Genomic DNA, 22,766 nt, shown 5'->3' with positions numbered 1-22,766 from the left:
AATAGGGTTTTCTTTAGTTATGTTAATGAGGTTAGATCACCTTTGGGTGGGTCCTAAATTGAATTACTTATGTCTTATTAAAAAAAACCAGAGTAGACACAAAGACAAACATACAGGGGGAAGATAGACACTAAGGAATGCCAAGAAATGCCAAGGACTGCCAAACAATGCCAAGGAACTACAATGAATTACTGGGGCTAGCAACAAGGAAGGACCATCCCTTACAGCTGATGCCCTGCTTTGCACTTCTAGCCTCCAGAAACGTGAGGCAATAAAATTTTGCTCTTTAAAACCACCCACTTGTGGTAGTTTTTGTTACAGAAGCACTAGGAAATTGAGACACCAACTCACATGATTTTAACATTACATATTTAGTTAACAATCAAATTAAAATATCTCTCTCCACTGCAAAACTGCTTTATTATTATTATTTTACTTTTCTTTGCAGTTTTATTCTCTTCCAATTATGCTATTATTCAAAAGAGGTTGCAGCAGTACATCAACATGGAACTGCCAGAAATTCAAGTGGAATTCAGAAGAGGACATGGAATAAGGGATATCATTACAAATGTCAGATGGATCCTGGCTGACAGCAGAGAATACCAGAAAGATGTTTACCTGTGTTTTATTGATTACGTAAAGGCATTTGACTGTGTGGATCATAACAAATTATGGATAACATTGCAAAGAATGGGAATTCCAGAACACTCAATTGTACTCATGAGGAACCTGTGCTTAGACCAAGAGGCAGTCATTGGAACAGAACAAGGGAATAACGTGTGGTTTAAAGTCAGGAAAGGTGTGCATCAGGGTTGTATTCTTTCACCATATTTATTCAAACTGTTTGCTGAGCAAATAATCTGAGAAGCTGGACTACACGAAGAACGGGGCATCAGGATTGGAGAAAGACTCATCAACAACCCGTGTTATGCAGATGACACAACCTTGCTTGCTGAAAGTGAAAAGGACTTGAAACACTTACTAATGAGGATCAAAGACCACAGCCTTCACTATGGATTACACCTCAACATAAAGAACACAAAAATCCTCACAACTGGATCAATAAGCAACATCTTGTTAAATGGAGAAATTATTGAAGTTGTCAAGGATTTCATTTTACTTGGATCCACAATCAACACCCATGAAAGCAACAGTCAAATCAAAGGACACATTGCATTGAGCAAACCTGCTGCAGAAGACCTCTGTAAAGTGTTAATAAGCAAAGATGTCACCTTGAAGGCTAAGGTGTGTCTGACCCAAACCATGGTATTTTCAATCCCCTCATAAGCATGTGAAAGCTGGACAATGAATAAGGAAGACTGAAGAAAGAATTGATGCCTTAGAATTATGGTGTTGGTGAAGAATATTGAATATACCATGGACTGCAAGAAGAACGAACAAACCTGCCTTGAAAAAAGTACAACCAGAATGCTCCTTAGAAACAAGGATGGTGAGACTTCATCTCACATACTTCGGACATGTTATCAGGAGGGACCAGTCCCTGGAGAAGGACACCAAGCTAGGTAGAGGAGCAGTGAAAAAGAGGAAGGCCCTCAATGAGATGGATTGACACAGTGGCTGTAACAAAGGGCTCAAGTATAAAGACACTGAGGATGGCTTAGGACTAGGCGGTGTTTCTTTCTGTTGTACATAGGGTTGCTATGAGTTGGAATTCACTCAATGCCACCTAATAGCAAGAACAATTATACTATAGACTTGACACTGTGCTGGTATCCTGACAGCTGAAGGCTTTTCAAGGAAACCATCATTTAATTAAAATGGCTTAAGGAAAAATGTTCTTTAAAAGAGTACATATTAAAATATTAAATACCAGGCTACTAAAGATAATTTTGTTGGCATTAATTATTCCAGCCTGTCTTATCTGGGAAATAAACATTTTAATACTATAATATTGTTGAGAAACACTGGAAGGAACAAGACATTGGTACTATATTTTGAAAGTAGATACAAATTTTAATATGCTTGCCAATATTCAATATTTAGTTCGATGGTAAGGATCCAGCCAGTACTGGTTCTTTTCCATGCCTAGAAAAAGGGCATTATTGTTATTATAAACCTTGAAATTGGCTTGGAAATCAATAATCTTGGAAATATTTGCTTCCTTTCTCAAATCCACTTTTTTTGCCTCCTCATTTCACAGTATCCAAGGTTGTGAGCTCTTAATGGATATTCCATAGAAAAGATAGCCTTTAAATATTTTGTTGGTTCCTCTTGTTATTCCAGTGGCTGGACCATCAGGTTGCAGAAACTTCTAGAAGAGTAAGTGTCATTTTGGATGAAGAGCGTGTAGTTGGAATGTTAATGTTTTGCTACTGTAAATAACTGACTGTCTGTCCTGTGTTCAGTCCCCGCTCCTTATGGCCTCAGCTGATCTGATCATGCTAAGGGGTCTGGAAAATTAAATGTAAAATAGGCACCATTACTACCTTGCTCAGAAATATCACACAGAAGAATATGCAGCCTTTTTTACAGTACCTGGGTGGCGCAAATGGTTAACACGCTTGGCTCCTAACAGAAAGGTTGGAGGTTCAAGTCCACTCGGAGGTGCCTTGGAAGAAAGCACCTGCCTACCTATTTCTGAAAACTCAGTCACTGAAAATCATATGGAGCGCAGCTCTACTCTGACACACGGGAGATCACCGTGAGCTGGAATAGACTCAACAGCAACTGCTTTTGAGTTTTGGGATATGCTTTTGGATACGCAATGTTTGATTTACTGGCATTGGTTGTCTCTACTTCCTCGGGACAAACCAAGGGTATCTAAGAGTTCTTGAGCTGGAAGATACAGTCTCTTCCTTTTAAGTATAACTAATCCTTCCTCTTGTAATTTCCTCCTTTGTCTGTGTCACGGACTCCTCTGAGACGCCTCTCCACATCTTTCCCCGGAGCAGAGCTGGCGAAGCTTCCTGTTGCTCTGCCTCTATTTACTTCATTTGCAGGTGGCTTTCCTATATAATTTTAAGGGGGTTCCTCATTGTTAGGACAACTTGCATAGTACGTGTACAGTTGTGTCTTCTGCTTCATTTTTCAAATGCTATGACTTATTCCACTCTGAAAGTTTAAAGATTGCAAACCATTCTGTGATTCTGGCAGCTTTTCTCTCCTGATTTAATTTGGCTGTCCAAAAGGAATCGCTACACATTTTTATTTTTATTAAAAAGTTAACCCACTTTCCATATAATAGATTCAACCAGCCGTCCATACTGCACATTGAGTGTTTGTTAGGATTAGTGTTTAGCTTGTACTGTTAATGATTAAATATTACTAAGGACTTAGTATGCTTCAATGAGATACTGCATATGATCGTTGCAATAATGCCATAAAGACTGGTCTCAGTATCCACTCTTTATAACTGGGACTGACGAAGCTAATAGATATAGTAAACCATCAAATTGTTACAGATAGTTATTGGAGAGTTATATCTAAAATTTAATTCTGTTTAAAGATGTCCTTGCTTCAAAACATTAGCTGTTAGCAGACATTTGTGACCAATACATGCCTTATAAGGCTTTGTATATATTTGAGGAATGCCAAACCACCAAACCAAAACCGTTGCTGTCGAGTAGATTCTGGCTCATAGTAGCCCTGCAGGACAGAGCAGAGCTGCCCTATAGGGTTTCCAAAGCTGTAATCTTTATGGAAGCAGACTGTCACGTCTTTCTCCAGTGAAGCAGCTGGTGAGTTTGGACTACCGACCTTTCGGTTCACAGCTGAGTGCTTAACCAGTGTGCCACCAGGGCTTCCACGTGAAGAATGAATAAAATAAAAACATTCTGTGTTTATTTTGATAACCGTATACCTACAATTATGGTCAGCAAGGTCTGAATCTCAAAATCCAGTGGAGTGGCAATTTTTATCGTGTGAGAGTAGTTAAGGTGGACAAATAGGATGAGTTGTCAAGAAGGAATACAAAAAAGTAATCAGGTTGTGTTAGAAAAAGTCTGCAGTAAAAATGAGACTGGGGGAAATAAGGAGGATTTAGATAATGACCTTGAATGCCAGTATGCATCCATGATGATGGTGATGTTATTAATGAAGACAGACATTTAGGCAGAAGCACTACATGCCAGATACTGTTGTAAGAACTTGCGTATTAACTCATTTAAGCCTCTCAACAATCAAATTAGGTGGATACTATTTATTTAAAGGAGATCTGGGTGATGCAAGTGGTTAACATGCTCAGCAGCTAACCAAAAGTTTGGCAGTTTGAGTGAACCCAGATGTGCCTTGGAAGAAAGCCTTGGTGATTTACTTCTGAAAAAGCCCGTCACTGAAAACTCTATGGAGGTGAGCTCTACTCTGGCCCAGATGGGGTCACCATGAGTCAGAGTTAACTTGATGGCAACTGGTTTTTATTTATTTAATGAAAAGTTAATGATGCTCATTGCACTACAGGAATGTGTCCAAAGCGGAGCTGGGATTCCCATCAAGGCTGTCTGGTTTCGGCATTCATTTTCTTGGGTTCTATTTTTTCACCAGCTTCCCAGGACCATCTTATGTGTTTTAAAGTTTGAGCACCACCATGTGGTGGAAGCATGGGTTTGGAATTAATCTAGTAAACAATGGAGCGTCACAGAATGTTTCCGAGTCTGCATTGTAGTGGGGAACGTATGTGGGAAAAGATAACAAGATATTTTTACAAGACTAGTTGAATGGTATTGTTCTTGACCCTCTGTGTGTTTGACACTACACATCCATAAAACTTGCTTTGTTAAATTCTGTGATATTGCACTTTTCTTTCTCTGCTTTCCGTCTTTAGCCATCTTTCACTTTTTCTTTTAATGGTTTCTCTTTCTCTTTTCAAACTACTACTGAGAGTCTTCCTTTATGGGCAGTCCCCGGGACTTTTAAACATTGTTTGTTTCTATACTGTCCGAGACCTAATACGCATATTTTTTGTAGTTTTTTCTAAATTTTGTTTAGTTTGTTGTTGTTGTTGAGAATATACACAGCAAAACATACACCAATTCAACAGTTTCTGCATGTACAATTTCGTTACATTGATTACACTCTTTGAGTTGTGCAACCATTCTCACCCTCCTTCTCTGAATTGTTCCTTCCCCATTAATATAAACTCACTGCCTCCCAAGCTTCCTATCTAATGTTTTGAGTTGCTGTTGTCAATTTGATCCCATTCAGATAGTCTTAAAAGAGCAAAAAAAGTCTTACTAGTTAAGCTAAACTATTGTTCAGTTTTAAGATGATTTCAGGGGATATTTTTGGTTTAAGGTTTAAAAATTATCTCAGGGCAATAGTTTCAGGAGTTCATCTACCCTCCGTGGCTCCAGAAAATTGAAATTCTTTCCCCTTTTTGATCACGATTTTTCTATGGAATCTTTGATCAAAATGTTCAGTAATAGTAGTTGGGCACCTTCCAGCTCTTCTGTTCTCACCGCAAAGGAGTCAGTTATTCATGGAGGCAATTAGCCACACATTCCATATTCTCCTCCTTTCTTCACTATCCTTCCTTTGTTGCTGCAAGTGAATAGAGACCAATTGTTGAGCCCTGGATGGCTGCTTGCAAGCTCTTAAGACCCCAGGCACTGCACAATGAACTGGGATGCTCCATGAAACCATGATCCTAAGCCTCCAAACCAAAAAACCAAATCCCACGAGGTGTTTGGTTGTACATAAGCACCTTCAACAGCTACACTTTGTTGTTGTTGTAGTAAATATATCACACAACTTTTGCCAATTCAAGTTTTTATGGGTGTACAACTTATTGACAGCAATTACAATAATCAGCTGTACAACCCTACCCTTAATCAATATGATTTTTCCATCACTGTTAACTCCTCTTTGCCTCCTCCATACCACCCCTGGTAATCATTTATCTTAGGCATCTAGTGCTGCTATAACAGAAATATCACAAATGGGTGGCTTTAACAAAGAGAAATTTATTCACTCACTGTCTAGTAGGCTATAAATCCAAATTCAGGTCATCCGCTCCAGGGGAAGGCTTTTTCTCTCTGTCGGCTCTGGAGGAAGGTCCTTGTCATCAGTCTTCCCTTGGTCTGGGAGCATCTCAGTGCAGGAACCTCATACCATCAATAATGCAGCACTGGGAGCAGAGAGTGTCCTTTGAACCTGAGATTCCTGCGCTGAAATGCTCCCAGACCAAGGGAAGATTGATGACAAGGGCCTTCCTCCAGAGCCAACAGAGAGAAAAAGCCTTCCCCTGGAGCGGATGCCCTGAATTTGGACTTGTGGCCTATTGCACAGTGAGAGAATAAATTTCTCTTTGTTAAAGCCATCCACTTGTGGTACTTCTGTTATAGCAGCTGTAGATGACTAAGACACCATCTGATATAGTCTAGGGGTTCAATTAGCACCTTCATGTAGATGATTCTAAAGCCAGCTTCTAGGTCTGACTTATCAATAAATATTATTTCCAAGCCTTGAACTTTGAACGGAACATTTCATGCTCTGACTCTGCCATGATTTAGACTCAACACGCTAATATCAGTGTCAAGTTTTCCCAAAGACTCATTGACCATCGCTGTTTCTGTCCTTGGCACCACCATCTTCCCAGTTCAAGATCTCAAATTCACCTCTGATTTGCACTTTTCTTCATTCCTTGATTCCAGAAAGTTACCTCATTTTGTAATTTCTGTAATTTCACTTGCTTTATAATGCAGTGCATTTTAGTCATTTCCATGATATATAGGTTTGAAAATTCAGAAGACATTACTCTTTGTCTTCTGGCAGTTTTATTTCTTTTTGTGAAATATGTTTTATTTCTTTACGTTAAATATGGGTACCTTAATTTTTTTTTCACTTTGTGTTTGTCTATTTATTTATTACTAAAAAAAAGGTCAATGTACCAACCAACACGATTCTTTTCTTGAAAGTCCTAAACAAAGTTGCTTTTGAGATATATATTTGGAAGAATCTATGTGTCAACAGAAATCAGTGTTTTTCTTCATATTAGCAGACAAGTTAAGTGCAAAGTATTGAATATTGTGCTTAATGATACATGGTTGACCTAACTCATATTACTGTTTTTTCCAATGTATTAACATGTCTAAAGGTGAGGTTATAGTGGACATTATTTAAATTATTATTATTAACATTTTTGAAGTTGAGAAAATGATGCACATTAACTTTAAAAACAATGGCCTACCAGCCTGAGTCAGGAGCAAGGTGTTGTCATCAGCAGCTGTAGGTTCCATTCCCCTCCTCACCCCCCACCCAGAAAAACACCAGAAATAACAGGAAGAAACTTGCAGAATAAACGGTATCACAACTCTGGAAACCATTCAAAGTTTTACAGCAACCAAGCAAACAATGAAGCAAGAAAAAGGTGGCATATAAAGGGTAGGAAAGCTTTGGTTTTCTGCCTGTCTGTGCCCCACCCCAGGCTCCATGTGGCCATCTTAAGCAACAGGGGCCTGACTCCCACAGAAAGAGCCTAGTATCTGAAGCAGAGAAGACTATATTCCAAAATCATTATGTATGTCTGTTCTCATCTGTCTGGGGGCTGCCTTGAAGGCGAAGCCAGGCTCTTGATTTAGTTTGACTTGTATCTGAGCTCACTCAGGGCTAGTGACCTAGCACTGTGACCCGGTATAGTCGCCTGGGCTAAAGAATGCATTACCCAAAAACCCAAAAAGAATGCATTAAGGCATACAATAATCCCTAAAGACTAGACGGAGAGGTCAGGGAGAGAATTTCTTTCAGAAATTAAGATTTTCAGAGCATGATGTGTATGAGAAATTGAGAAAGCCTCACAAACATGTCCAAGGCAAGAGAATGCTCAGAAATTCCCTGAGAAGACCCTGTGCTCTTACCTTGGGCTGATCCCTAGGATCAGTACAAAACAACTAAGTGCTGAGGGAGCACGTTGGCACAGAGCCAGTTTAAAAAGACAGTGAGAGGTTTTTTATAATTGTTTTCTTTCTTCTTTTTTTTTTCCTGCCTGGCATTCAAAGACATCTCTGTCAAAACACACTACCTGAACACAAGTTAATGGACAAGGACTTCAGTGTCCACACATGCCCAGGAAGGCAGCATTTGCAAAAATAGTTAGAAGTCATTTAATAAACAGAGGATTGAATCCTTCAACAATTAAAAAAAAAAAAACTAATAAAAAACAATAGCAAACCTGGGGAAGGGGGAGAGTTTCCACATTATATCATATTCAAAAGTCTCTGTTTCAACAACAGCAACAATAAAAAAAAAAAAAAAAAACACACAAAACATACAGAAACAGGAAAGGACGGCCAATTCAAAAGAATAAAATTAAGTGACAGAAACCATTCCTATGGAGCCCAGATAGTGGACTTAATAGACAAAGGCTTTAAAAAAAAAAATACTAAATATGCTCAAAGAGATAAAGGAAAATATGGACAAATAACTGAAGGGAATCAACAAAATGAGACAGAAACAAAACGAGAATATCAATAAAGAGATGCAAATTTTAGAAAGGAATGACACAGAAACACTGGAGCTGAAAAGTGCAGTAACTGAAGTAAAAAAATTGACGGGGGGGGGATTGTCTTAGTTATCTAGTGTTGCTATAACAGAAATATCACAAGTGAATGGCTTTAAAGAACAGAAATTTATTTCATCACAGTTCAGGAAGCTAGGAGTCTGAATTCAGGACCTTGGCTGTAAGGAAAGGCTCTCTCTTTGTTAGCTTTGGCGGAAGATCATTGTCTCAGCTCTGTAGCCCTGGCATTCCTTAGGTCCTTGGCCATCTTCACATGGCATCTAACTTGCCCCCGGTTTTTGCTTGCTTGTCTCTATCTATGATGCTTCTTATAACTCAGAAGTGATTAGGTTTAGGACATACCCTACACTGGTACAGTCTCATTAACATAACAGAGAAAACCCTATTCCCAAATAGGATTACATCTGTAGCTGTAGGGATTAGGATTACCTCACATATTTTGCAAGGTTACAATTCAATCCATAACATGGATTAACAGCAGATTTGAGCTGGCAGAAGAAATAGTCAACAAACTTGAAGATATAATAATTGAAATTATCAAGTCTGATGAGCAAAAAGGAAAAACACTGAAGAAAAGTGAACAAAGCCTAAGGAAATTATGGGATACCATCAAGCTAACATACATATTTTAGGAGCCCCAGAAGGAGAAGAGAGAGTGAAAGGAGTAAAAATAATATTTGAAGAAATAATAGCATAAAACTTCCCAAATTTGGTGAAAGATATGAATGCACACATCCAAGAATCTCAAAGAACTCCAAACAGGATAAACACAGAAATCCACACTGAGATACATTGTAATCAATGTCTCTAAAGAGAATCGAAAGCAGCAAGAGAGAAGCGAATCGTCACATTCAAGAGATCCTCAATAAGATTAAATACTGATTTTTCTTCAGAAACCATGGAAGACTGAAGGCAGTGGGATAACATATTTGAAGTGCTGAAAGAAAAGAGCCATCAACCAAGAATTCTATATTCAGCAGACTCATTTTTCAAAAATGAGGGCAAAATTAAGACATTCCCAGATAAACAGAGTTCGTTACCATTAGATCTGCCCTACGAAAAATGCTGAAGAGAGTCTTTCAGGTTGGAAAGAAAGGGCATTTGACAATTAACTCAAAGCTTCGTGAAAAGAAAAAACTCCAGCAAAGGAAATTTAACGAGTAAATACAAAGGTCTGGTTTATGGTATTTTTGTATTATAACTCTATTTTTTATAACTAAATTTAAAAGAAAGTACATAAAAGTAATTACTAATTATAACATTGGGTGCACAATGTATAAAAATGTAATTTGTGACAACAACAGAATGGGGGAGAGATTAAATCTCTTTGCTTGTTATGGGTCTGTTGAGATGTTATATTTCTTCTTGAGTCAATTTAGGCAGTGTATTTCTAGGAATTTATTCATTTCATCTAGATGATTTAATTTGTTGGTATATAATTGTTTGTAGTATATTCCTGTAATACATTGGCTTCTGTAGAGTTGGCTTTAGTGACAAAGGTGGATAGCAGTGATAGTTGTACAACGTGGTAAATGTAATTAATGTTACTGAACTGTCTACTCGAAGGTGGTTAATATGTGTGTGTATATATATACATATTTGTTGTTGTTAGATGCTGTCGAGTTGGTTCTGACTCACAGTGGCTCTATAGGGTGGAGTAGAACTGCCCCATAGAGTTTCCAAGGAGTGGCTGGTGGATTCGAGCTACCAACATTTTGGTTAGCAGACATAGCTCTTAACCACTGTGCCACCATAGGTCCATATATATATAAAACAGTGCCATATATATATATCTCCACAATAAAATAAAAAAGAAATACTGGCCTAATTGCTAATGCTGGACATTTAACATTATTCAAAGTAGGTGTTACTATTTTTATTATAACATTTCTAAGAGTAGTTATATATACATTGCAAATCTATTTAGAAGAAAAATCATTATGAAGAGGAGGACTCTTAAGAGATGAAATGAAGATCTAGGCAGCAAAATATGGCTTTAGAAATATAAAATTGGTATCAGCCAGGAGAAATATTCAAGGAGTATGCCCAAGGAATCTAGCTGATATTTCTGCTACTTTCTAAAATTATCTGGATATTTTGCAGCTACTTGCTGAATTTGCTTTGATGTAGATTCTACCAAAACAAGCATGCAGATTAGGTGGTAGGAGATTTCTAGGTTTTAAATTAATAGATTAAAAAAAAAATTCTGCTTTGTAGTTGAAAAATATGGGGCTCTCATGTCCTAGTTCTCAAAGTATTGCCTTGTGAGTCATTCCAGGATTCAGATTTAGTTTTGACCTCTGTTTTGTAAAGGATCCCGGTGGTTTTCAGATCCGGTGCAAGAGCACAATGACAATGGTGCTGAGGATGGCTGCAGGCGGAGGCTGGCCTGAGAGCTCAGCGCTGTGTAATCCCAAAGCAGCCGCTTTAGATTTCCCTCTGACATGCCTTGCTTTGCTATTGCTTTCAGAGGTGCACCAGCTTCCTGACTCTCCTTTTATGGTTTCAAATGGTTGGGTGTCTTCTTCCATGAAACAAAAACATTTTACCTCATTCTCTTCGTTTCTTGGCCCAGATGACCTGCTTTTAATACACCTTCAAAGTGTATTGGTAAAGATTTCCCTGTTCTGGATAATTACTTATTTTCTTCCTGTCTTTTCCCTACAATCTTTCTAGAATTATGGTGAAAAAGAGATAAAGTATTGCCTGCCTGGGCTGTGCTCTACTTTAAAAGGCTTATATTCTCTGGCGTAATCACAAAATCGTAAAATTAGACGTTAGACCCTAAAAGATGATCTGGTCTGATATCCTGCCTTAGGTCAAGGAATGCCCATCAGTACATTTTAACTAGCTGACATATTCAACTTATCTTATTGGCTTTTATATAGTTCTGAAACAAAACTTTTAGTTTTCTTAAGACTATGCCTCTCTTTTTTTTTGGTGTTTCTGTGAACAGTAATTGTACAATCCATTCCTGTACTAGCAAAGCGACTAACTTTGGCTTTGGATCCGTCCTCTGACAGTTATTAGGTACGGGGCTCTCTTTAGGCCTCCATTTCCTTGTTTGTTTTGAGAAGCATCTGAGAAATCCACAGAATTGGGCAAATGGCAGCCGTTACTGAGCGTATAGGAGAAAGGTGGAGGAGTCTTCACTACGCTCTGCTCTGTATCACCTCTGCATATTTCCAGTTTATCAGGTACTACTTGTCCTTGTGGCTCAGGCTTTTAAATCCCTGCCTACAATTCTTCTGGGGCGAAGCGATTTTACCTTAAGCTGATTAAGAACCATCTAGCAGCCCATTGGAAGACACCTAGGCCCAGCAGTCAGGGGAGCCTGGTTCTCAGAAGGGTCAGGGTGGGATCCCAGTGCTTAAGTCAGGGTGCCACATTTCCTGTGCTGTTTCAGGGGATCCATGCCCTTCTTCTGTTGCCATTTGGCTGAAAAGTGAGGCCTGGGGTGATTCCACCATGTTACAGAAGATGATGGAGGGGTGGTAACAGAAAACTGAAGAGGGTTCATTACCTCTCAGCAAAGAGCCAGGCAGGTGGGATGGGAAAGGAAGCCTGAGGACATCAGCTCACAGAACTTCCGGGCTACCAGCATTCACTCAAGAAGCTTTGAGATGAGGCTGCTTTCTGCTTTCAGGCTTACACAGAACTTTACAGGAGCTTCCGAGTTGCTTTCCTTTTGGCCCAGATCTCTCTGCCTCCCTGGTATGCTCCCCTGAAATGCTAGGTTTGGCTGTGCAAAAGTCATTCTAATTATAGTCATTTAGATGGAATACTTACTATGTATGCTTAATTACCACGCAGCACAGTGACAATTATGTATATCATTAACCATGTGTCAGATAAACTTTGTTACTCACTTTATTTGATTAACATGTTAAATGCTATCCACAAATGCTCAGGTTTTGTAGTTTGTTGCCCAGGTAGGAATGGTCTCTTCATCCCTTCATCCCTTGTTCAAAGGTCTTTATTTAGATGACAATTCTGATCTCTGAATGTGGGATCCCTCTATTATGCTTCTGTTACAGTATGTTTAGGTCCAGATCTTACCCAGCGTTAGGGTAATTGAAAGGTACTCCAGGAGTCAGTATTAGAGAGCTCTTCTTTTCTGCTTTCCAACACACTATAATAATTTGATATGTATTTATATATGAATAACAGTTGCCATTGAGTTGATTCCCACTCACGGCGACCCCATGTGTGTCAGGGTAGAACTGTGATCCACAGGGTTTTTAATGGCAAATTTTTGGAAAGCGGACCTGTAGATGTTTCATCTGAGGCACGTCTGAGTGGACGTGAACTTTCAAACCTTTCAGTTAGCAGCCAAGAGAATTAACTGTTTTTACCCCCAGGGACTACATGCAGCATATACCAAAGCCAAAAACCAAACCCAATGCCTTTGAGTTGATTCCTACTCTTGTCAACCCTATAGGGCAGAGGAGAACTGGCCCCATAGGGATTCCAAGGCCATAATCTTTAGGGAAGCAGACTGTTAACATCTTTGTCCCAAGGAGCAGCCAGGGGGTTAGAAGCTCTGACCTTCAATTAGCAGCTAAGCACTCCACCACTTTGCCACCAGAACCACTTATGCAGTATATACAGGGTGTAAATTAGTCTGGGAAAAGCAAAGTTCCATGAAGGGTGCTGTTTACTTGGGTCCTACACTGAACACTAGAATCTTAGGTGGGGTGGACAGTTTGGTCTCTTTTATCCAGGCAGTTATCATAAAACCCAGAGGACTTTTTAAAAATGTCACTTGAATAGATAATAAGTAAGTCAGATGAGGATAACTGAACTCTGTATATACAGTAAGAATATTTTTCTCTACAATTAGGAATGATTGAAATGTAAATCAGAAGTGGTAAATAATGAGTCGATAATATTTAATTCCAGTGCCTTTTTCTTGTATGGTCAAGAAAATTGCCTCTTTGCTCACCAATATGAATCCCTGTTTGGTTGTGGTACAGTTCCTGCTGATTGTGTGTGTGTGTGTGTGTGTGTGTGCACACATGTGGATGTGTGTGTGTGTCTTTCACGCTGGTTGTATCCCAAAATTTACACAGGTAATTCATCGTTTTCTTTAATCGACTATTTTAATGTTAACTGCAGTTTAAGTCTTTGTCAGTAGTTGTTCAAAGGTCATGCTTTAAACACTAAGATAAAACCAAAACCAAACCCATTGCCCTCAAGTTGATTCCAACTCATAGTTTAAACACCAAGTACTGGTCAGTTCTAAGGAGGATAATGTCCTTCAATAAACAAAAACCAAACCCATTGCCTCATCTAATCCTTACGCTACCCCTGTGAGGTAAGTGTCATCATGCCTGTATCATATGTGAGGAAGCTGAGTTTAGAGAGGCTGAGTGCCTTGCCAAGGTCACACAGAACGTATTTGACAGAAAGGAATTTGAATCTGGTCATCTCAATTCAGAGCGTGTTCTTCTGGCCAGTCCGCCCCCAATTCTTTTCTGTACAGAGCTATGCTTAAGTAAGTGTGGATGACATAAGATGGGTAAAACATAAGCTTGTTTACCCCATGGCACAGGAATGACCTATTTCCTGTTTCATTCAATGCAACATTTATTGAATATATCCTAGTTACTGAGCAGTGAGCTAGGCGTTGGGTATTCAGAGATGAACACCGGAAAGTTCCAACTTCAAGGAGTTCGCAATGTAGTAAACAAGACAGGTACGTAAACAGAAAAGTAAAATGCTGTGTCATCTATGCAATAATAGAGTATGTATGGTTTACACTCATTCATTCATCCATACATTATTGAGTGCCTTCTATTTACTAAGATCTCTACTAGTATCTGAAGATACAAAGGTGAACATGGTCTCTATCCTCATGGGGCTAATAGATACATATCAACAAATATGTGTTATAAAATACCACAGTTTATGTGATACGATTATTTAAATGGTGGACATACAAGGAAGAAGTAGATCTCCATAGGGACAAATGAAATCAGAAAAGCTTTATAGCAGAGGTAACAGGCTGTGTTTTGAAAGAGAAATATATCATACCAGGTAGAAAAGGGGAAGATTTTTTTTTCTTATGGAGAGCAAGTCATGAGCAAAGGCACTGGGGTCTGAAGCACAGAACTGTCCTGAAGAAACAGTAATATGATATGGGTGAAGCATAGGCAGTGGTGGGTAAGGCTGAGACAGCAGCTCCCAGATCATGGAGAGGCCTTTAGGCCAGGCTACAGGCTTGAGGCTGCATCCTCTGGGCAACAAGTTATCACCAGTCTTTTAAGAAGGGCAGTAGTTGAATTTCTAGTTTACAAAGTTGGTGGCTGTGCGGAAGGTGGACGGAAAGGGCAAGACTCAAAGGAAGATTAGTTAGGGGGACCTGTAGTAATCCAAGTAAGAGATGATACAAATTGAAAGATGGAGGTACTAATGAATAGAAAGCCAAAGGAATTACAGGCAGTCCCCAGGGTTACAACACCTGACTTAGGGACAACTTGTACTTGCCCTTTAATGGTATGTAAATTTGCCCTCACTTTGAAAAACCAAACCAACCCCAACTTGCAACAAATTCTTCATCACAATCGCCTTCACATGCTGCATGTGCAGTTTCTTTTTTTTTATTCACAATTTTTATTCACAATTTATGACGTTAGTTGCAGTCCCCGAAATGTGTCAGTACTCTCCGCCTTTCCCTTTCCATCCCAGGTTCTCAGTGTCCATTCATCCAGTTTTCCTGTCCCGTCCTTGTCTTTGCTTTTGGCACATGTTGCTCATTTGGTCTCATATGTTTGATTGAACTAAGAAGCACGTTCCTCACATGTGTTATTGTTTGTTTTATGGAAGCCCTGTGGCGTAGTTGTTAAGCGCTAATGGGAGGGTTGGCAGTTCGAATCCACCAGGTGCTCCTTGGAAACTATGTGGCAGTTCTACTCTATAGTATCGCTATGAATCAGAATCAGGTGGACTAAGGAGTAGCTTCAGTTCTGAGTTAGCAGGGTATCTCTGGGCCTTAGTCTCTGAGGTTCCTCCTGTCACTGTCAGACCACTGAGTCTGGTCTTTTTTTGTGAATCTGAATTTTGTTCTACGTTTTTCTTCTTCTCTCCCTGGGCCCCTCTATTGTGATCCCAGTCAAAGCACTCAGTGGTGGTAGCCTGGCACCATCTAGTTCTTCTGGGCTCAGGCTGGTGGAAGCTGTGGTTCGTGTGGCCCATTAGTCCTTTGGGCTAATATTTTCCTTGTGTCTTTGGTTTTCTAAATTCTCTTTTACTCTGAACTTGCTGGGACCAATAATTGTATCTTCAATAGCCGTTCACAAGTTTTTAGGAGCCCAGACACTACATACCAGTGTAGGATGTAGAACATTTTCTTTATGAACTATACTCTGCCAATTGACCTAGATGTCCCCAGAGACCATGGTCCCCAGCCTTAGCCCCACTAATGCAGTTCCTCAGGGTGTTTGGATGTGTCTAGGAAGTTTCTATGTCTTTGCCTTGGTCAAGGTGTGCTGTCTTCCCCTATATTGTGTGTTGTCTTCCCCTTCACCAAAGTTATCCCTTGAATACTATCTAGTTAGTAATTTCTCCTCCCTACACCTCTCCTCCCTCATAACCATCAAAGATTGTGTGTGTATGTGTGTATAAATCTTTTCTTGGGCTTTTATAATACTGGTCTCATACAATATTTGTCCTTCTGTGGTTGATTTATTTCACTTAGCATAATGCCCTCCAGATTCATCCATGTTAAGAGATGTTTTCTGGATTCATCATTGTTCTTTATCGTTGTGTATCATTGCGTGCATGTACCCTAATTTGTTTATCCACTTACCTGTTGATGGGCACTTAGGTTGTTTCTAGACGTGCAGCTTTTAAATTATCGAAAAGCGTTCATGCCTTTTCTTGCCCTAAAGAAAGGCTAAATGAGAACCATATGATTCTGGTCCAACTTACCTACAAATTCGACTTAAAGAGAGAGTTAGGATTGGGTCTCATTCGTAACCCAGGTACTGCCTGTACTACAAAAGAATTGGTCAGTAATTAGGTGGGGGAAGAGAAGAGTAGGGTGTAGTCTAGTAATGTTCACAGATTTCCAGCTTGATAGTGATTCTGGCTGGATAGTAATTCTGGAAGGAAGACTAGATTCAGGATGGGTTAATATATTAACTGAGTCCCTGAGAGGCGCAAATCATTAAGCACTTGACTACTAGCCAAAAGATTGACAGTTCAAGCCCACCCAGAGGTACCTCAGAAGACAAATATCCTTCACAAAGGTCACAGCCTTAAAAATCCCGTGGAGTAGTTTTATTCTGCACACACGGGGTCACCATCAGTCAGAATCAACCTGATGGCAACTAACGACAACAACAACAATGTATTAGTTAAGGACACCTTAGGTTGTAAGAAATAGAATACTAACTCACAAACAGCTGTTTATTGCCCACTTATTAAATAATACAATGGCATGGCCTAAGCTAATCTGACAATTTGACTAGGTTATCTGCTCCCCCACCTCTAGGGCTAGCTTTTAGCCTCCATGTTTGTTCCTTATAGATTTGTTAGACATTGCAATTTCAGTATCACATCCAGATCAAGGCAACGGTGAGGAAGGAATAGCACCATTGGGCTTTTCCCCCATATCTTTTCCTGCTAGCAAAATTTTTCCATGAAGAGCCTCAGCAGACATTCCCTTCTGTCTTATTGGCCAGAACTTAGTCACAAGGCCTCCCTTTCTTTAAGATGGGGAAGTTAGTACCTGGCAAGGTCAAGAACTATCTTGATTGGCTTAGACCTAACATGCCTTATCACCTGGGGTCAAAAACATATTGCCCCAGAATGTACAAACACAATATTCAGAATGTCAACAAAGAATTTTAGGTGGACAACCAACAGCACAGCATAAATTCAATTTTAGGCACTGTTAAGTTCAGAGGGGACGTGTATGCCAGGAAGTCAGAACTGCAGCAGGAACATCTGTGCTGGGTTAAGACATGGGCTTGTGATCTTCTCTGCCCTTTACTTTCCATTGAAAAGTGTGAGCAGAAGCCAGGTTCTAGTGTGTGAGGTTGAGTAAATAATCACAGTGAGTACAACAACTCTAGAGAAATTAGGCTGAGGAGGACATGAGAAAGAGGAGGTGGTAGCCATAGGAGAACACATAGTAAGAGATAATTTTTTACTTGAAAACATTTTAAAACACTTGAACATGTTTTAATAGTTGAGTGAAGGGAAAGGGGTTGGTTAAGAGGGTTGTGATTGTTAAGGTTGTGTGTCAACTTCGCTGGGCCATGATTCTCAGCAATTTGGCAGTTATGATGTAGTTTGGCAGCTGTATAATGATGTGATCACCTCCATGATGAGATTTGATATAAGGTGATCACCTCTGTGCTAGAATCTGCTATAAGTAGCCAATCAGTTGAAAGAGAGTTTACTTGTGGGTGTGGCCTGCATCCAATATAGGTGGACTTTCTGCCAAGGCTCATGGGGTTTTGCTTACTCTGGATCCTCAAGCTGGTTCCTGTTCATCTGACCTCTGGTTCCTGGGACTTGAGCTAGCAACCTACCTGCCATCTTGCCCACAGATGTTGGGATTCATCAGTCTCTGCAAGCCTGTGAACCAGAAGGCTGCTGTCTGACCTACTGATCTTGGGTTCACCAGCCCCTGAGGCTAGATAAGTCTGGAGAAGCCTCCAGTCTGGCCTAGGGACTTGGGATGTTCCAGCTTCTACAACCACATGAGCCATTTCCTTGATATAAATCTCTCCCTATATATATTTATATGCTTTACTGGTTTTGCTTCTCTAGAGAACCCAGCTTAAGACAAGGGTACACCGAAACCATAAGGAAAGAGAGAATATGCTTGTTGAATAAGACTTTGAGGAGAAAAAGTGGTTGGGATCAGAGTTCCTTAAATAAAAAAAAAAAAAAAAATGGGGAACATTACTCCTTATTATGGATTAAATTGTGTCCCCACAAAATATATGTTGATGTCCTAAACCCTAATACCTGTGAATATGATGTGGTTTGGAAATAGGGTCTTTGAAGGCATTTCTGTTAATATGAGGTCATACTGTAGTAGGGTGGGTCCTAATCCAATGAATGGTGGCTTATAAAAGAAGAGAGGGAAGAGATACAGAGACACAGAGGGAAGAATGCCCTGCCATCCTGCATCTATCTGCAAGCCAAGGAATACCTGGGGCTATCAGAAGCTGGAGGTACAAGAAGGGATCTTTCTCTAGAGCCTTCAGAGATAGCATGGCCATATTAACACCCTGAATTTTGACTTCTGGTTTCCAGAACTTCGAGAGAATAAATTTCTGTTCTTGTAAGTCACACAGTTTTGTGGCATGTTATGCAGCAAGTTTAGGAAACGACTACATGCCCCCTGACCAGACAGGAAGGAAAAGAATGGGAGTAGGGGCAGACACCCTTAGGGAGGGAGGGGAAGAGTGCAGAGAGAGTTCTTGCCATGTGACTACTCTTTCAGTATTGAAGCATGAAGCAGCGTAGTCTATTGAGGGTAAGGAGGGTCAGGGGCATGAGGAAAGTGGCAAGGGTTTGTAGTAACTATTGAGAAGAAAGAGTAAAATAAGTAAACACAAACAAAAGGATTGAGTAACAGCAAGACTGCAAATGTTAGGTGCCATTGAGCTTGTTATGACTCATGGCGACCCTATGTACAACAGAACAAAACAGTGACCGGTCCTGCACCATCTTCACAATTGTTGCTATGCCTAAGCCCATTGTTGTAGCCACTGTGTCAATCCGTCTCGTTGAGGGTCTTCCTATTTTCACTGACCTTCTACTTTACCAAGCATGATGTCCTTCTCCAGGGACTGATCCCTCCTGACAACATTTCCAAAATATGTGAGGCAAAATCTCACCACCCTTGCTTTTAAGGAGCATTCTGGTTGTACTTCTTCCAAGACAGATTTGTTCATTATTTTGGCAGTGTATGGTATGTTCAGTACTCTTCTCCAACATGACAATACAAAGGTGTCAATTGTTCTTCGGTCTTCCTTATTCATCGTCCAGGTTTCACATGCATAGGAGGTGATTGAAAACACCATGGCTTGGGTCAGGCACACCTTAGTCTTCAAGGTGACCTCTTTGCTTTCCAACACTTTAAAGAAGTCTTTTACAACAGATTTGCCCAATGCAAAGGGTCCTTTGATTTCTTCACTGCTATTTCCATGGATGTTGATTGTAGATCCAAGTAAAATAAAATCCTTAACAACTTCGATCTTTGCCCTGTTTATCACGACGTTGCTTATTGGTCCGGTCTTGAGGATTTTTGTTGTCTTTGTGTTGAGGTGTAATCCATACTGAAGGCTGTGGTCTTTGTTCTTCATCAGTAAGTGTTTCAAGTCCTCTTCACTTTCAGCAAGCAAAGTTGTGTCATCTGCATAACACAGGTTGTTAATGAGTCTCCAGTGCTGATGGCCTGTTCTTATTCATATAGTCCGGCTTCTCGTATTATTTGCTCAGCAAACAGATTGAATAGGTATGGTGAAAGGATACAATCCTGACACACACCTTTCCTGACTTTACTCTTTTGTTCTGTTCAAATGACTGCCTCTTGATCTGTGTACAGGTTCCTCATGAGCACAATTAACTGTTCTGGAGTACCCATTCTTTGCAATGTTATCCATAACTTGTTATGATTCACAAAGTTGAATGCCTTTGCATATTCGATAAAACACAGGTAAACACCTTTCTTGTCTCTGCTTTCAGCCAGGATCCATCTGACATCAGCAATGATATCCCTGGTTCCCTGTCCTCTTCTGAATCTGGCTTGAATTTCTGGCAGTTCCCTGTTGATATACTGCTGCAGCCACTTTTGAATGATCTTCAGCAAAATTTTACTTGCATGTGATATTAATGATATTGTTCTATAATTTCCACATTTGGCTGGATCACCTTTCTTGGGAATAAGCAGAAATACGGATCTCTTCCAGTCAGTTGGCCAGTTAACTGTCTTCCAAATTTCTCAGCATAGACAACAAAGAGTACTTCCAGTGCTGTACCTGTCTGTTGAAACATTTCAATTAGTATTCTGTCAATTCCTGGAGCCTTGTTTTTTGCCAATGCCTTCAGTACAGCTTGGACTTCTTCCTTCGGTACCATTCATTGGTTACTGCTCATACGGTATCTCCTGAAATGGTTGAACCTTGACCAATTCTTTTTAGTATAATGACTGCATATCCCTTCCATCTTCTTTTGGTGCTTCCTGAGTCATTTAATATTTTCCCCATAGAATCCTTCAGTATTGCAACTTGAGGCTTGAATTTTTTCTTCAGTTCGTTCAGCTTGAGAAATGCTGAGCGTGTTCTTACCTTTTGGTTTTCCATCTCTAGGTCCTCTTATATGTCATCATAATACTTTGCTTTGTGTTCTCGAACCACACTTTGAAATTTTCTGTTTAACTCTTTTCCTTTATCAGTTCTTCCTTTTGCTTTAGCTACTTGAAGTTCAAGAGCAAGTTTCAGAGTCTCCTCTGGCATTCATTTTGGTCTTTTCTTTCTTTCTTGTCTTTTTAATGACCTCTTGCTTTCTTTATGTATGATGTCCTTGATGTTATTACACAACTTGTCTGTTCGTAGGTCATTAGTGTTCAACTTGTCAAATCTATTCTTGAGATCATTTCTAAATCCAGGTGGGATGTATTCAAGGCCATACTTTGGCTCTCATGGACTTGTTCTAATTTTCTTCAGTTTCAACTTGAATTTGCATATAAGCAAATGATAGTCTCTTCTGAAGTCAGCCCCTAGCCTTGTTCTGACTGATGATGTTGAACTTTTCCATCGTCTCTTCCCACAAGTGTAGTCAATTTGATTCCTGTGTATTCCATCTGATGAGGTCCACATGTATAGTTGCCGTTTATGTTGGTGAAAAAAGGTATCTGCAATGCAGAAGTCGTTAGCCTTGCAAAATTCTATTATGTGATCTCTGGCATCGTTTCTATCACCAAGGCCATATTTTCCAAATATCGATCCTTCTTTGTTTCTGACTTTCACATTCCAATCACCAGTAATTATCAATGCATCCTGATTACATGTTCGATCAATTTCAGACTGCAGAAGCTGATAAAAATCTTCAATTACTTAATCTTTGGCCTTAGTGCTTGGTATGTAAATTTGAATAATAGCTGTATTAACTGGTTTTCCTTGTAGGGGTATGGATATTATCCTACCACTGACAGCGTTGTACTTCAGGATGGATCTCGAAATGTTCTTTTTGAAGATTAATGCAGGGCCATTCCTCTTCAAGTTGTCGTTCTCCCAGCATAGTATACCATATGATTGTCTGATTCTAAATGGCCAATATCAGTCCATTTCAGCTCACTAATGCCTAGGATATCAATATTTATGTGTTCCATTTCATTTTTGACACCTTCCAATTTTCCTAGATTCATACGTTGTACATTCTTCTTTCTGACTATTAATGGATGTTTGTAGCTGTTTCTTCTCATTTTGAGTTGTGCCGCATTAGCAAATGAAAATTCCAAAAGCTTGGCTCCATCCACATCATTAAGGTCGGCTCTACTTTGAGGATGTGGCTCTATCCCAGTCATCTTTTGAGTGCCTTCCAACCTGAGGGGCTCATCTTCCGGCACTATATCAGATATTGCTCCACTGCTATTCATAAGGTTTTCACTGGCTAAATCTTTTCAGAAGTAGACTGCTGGGTCTTTCTTCCTAGTCTGTCTTAGTCTAGAAGCTCAGCTGAAATCTGTCTGCCATGGGTGACCCTGCTGGTGTTTCAATACCGGTGGTATAGCTTCCAGCATCACAGCAACATGCAAGCCCCTACAGTATGACAAACTGATGGACACATGGGGGCAAATGATATTAGTAATCATGAATTTATAGTGCAGTATTTCCAGTGGTACTCTCATTGACAAAGAAACTTCAGATGTAGGAGCAGAAATGCTAGGTTCAAGTGACAATTTAGCAAATATGTTCTAAATACCTTTTATTTTCTGAATACTATACTATGATGTCAGTGTAGTGTGATGCAGGCTGTGGGTGTGATGTGGGCTGTGTCTGTAACCTAGGGGTGAGAGTTTACGTAACAGAAAAGCCCAAGCGGCTAGAAAACAAAGGGTAATAGCGAGGAGTGGTTAAGAGACTCAACAGGGGGTCCAGATTGGGCAAACGGTGAGGCCCAGGTGCTGCTGTAGATGCTCACGTGGTGAGAGGATGGTGCCGTGGAGATGGTATTTTGGGAGGGATAGAAGGAGGTGTCTCATATTCAGATAAGGCAGGTTGCATGCAATGCTGGCCAGGCCTGTTCTGGGTGCTGGGGATAACTA

The sequence above is a fragment of the Loxodonta africana genome, chromosome 4 (genome assembly GCF_030014295.1).
Source record: "Loxodonta africana isolate mLoxAfr1 chromosome 4, mLoxAfr1.hap2, whole genome shotgun sequence".
NCBI lineage: Eukaryota > Metazoa > Chordata > Mammalia > Proboscidea > Elephantidae > Loxodonta > Loxodonta africana.
The sequence above is the reverse complement of the archived record's forward strand: the minus strand, read 5'-3'. Positions refer to the sequence as shown.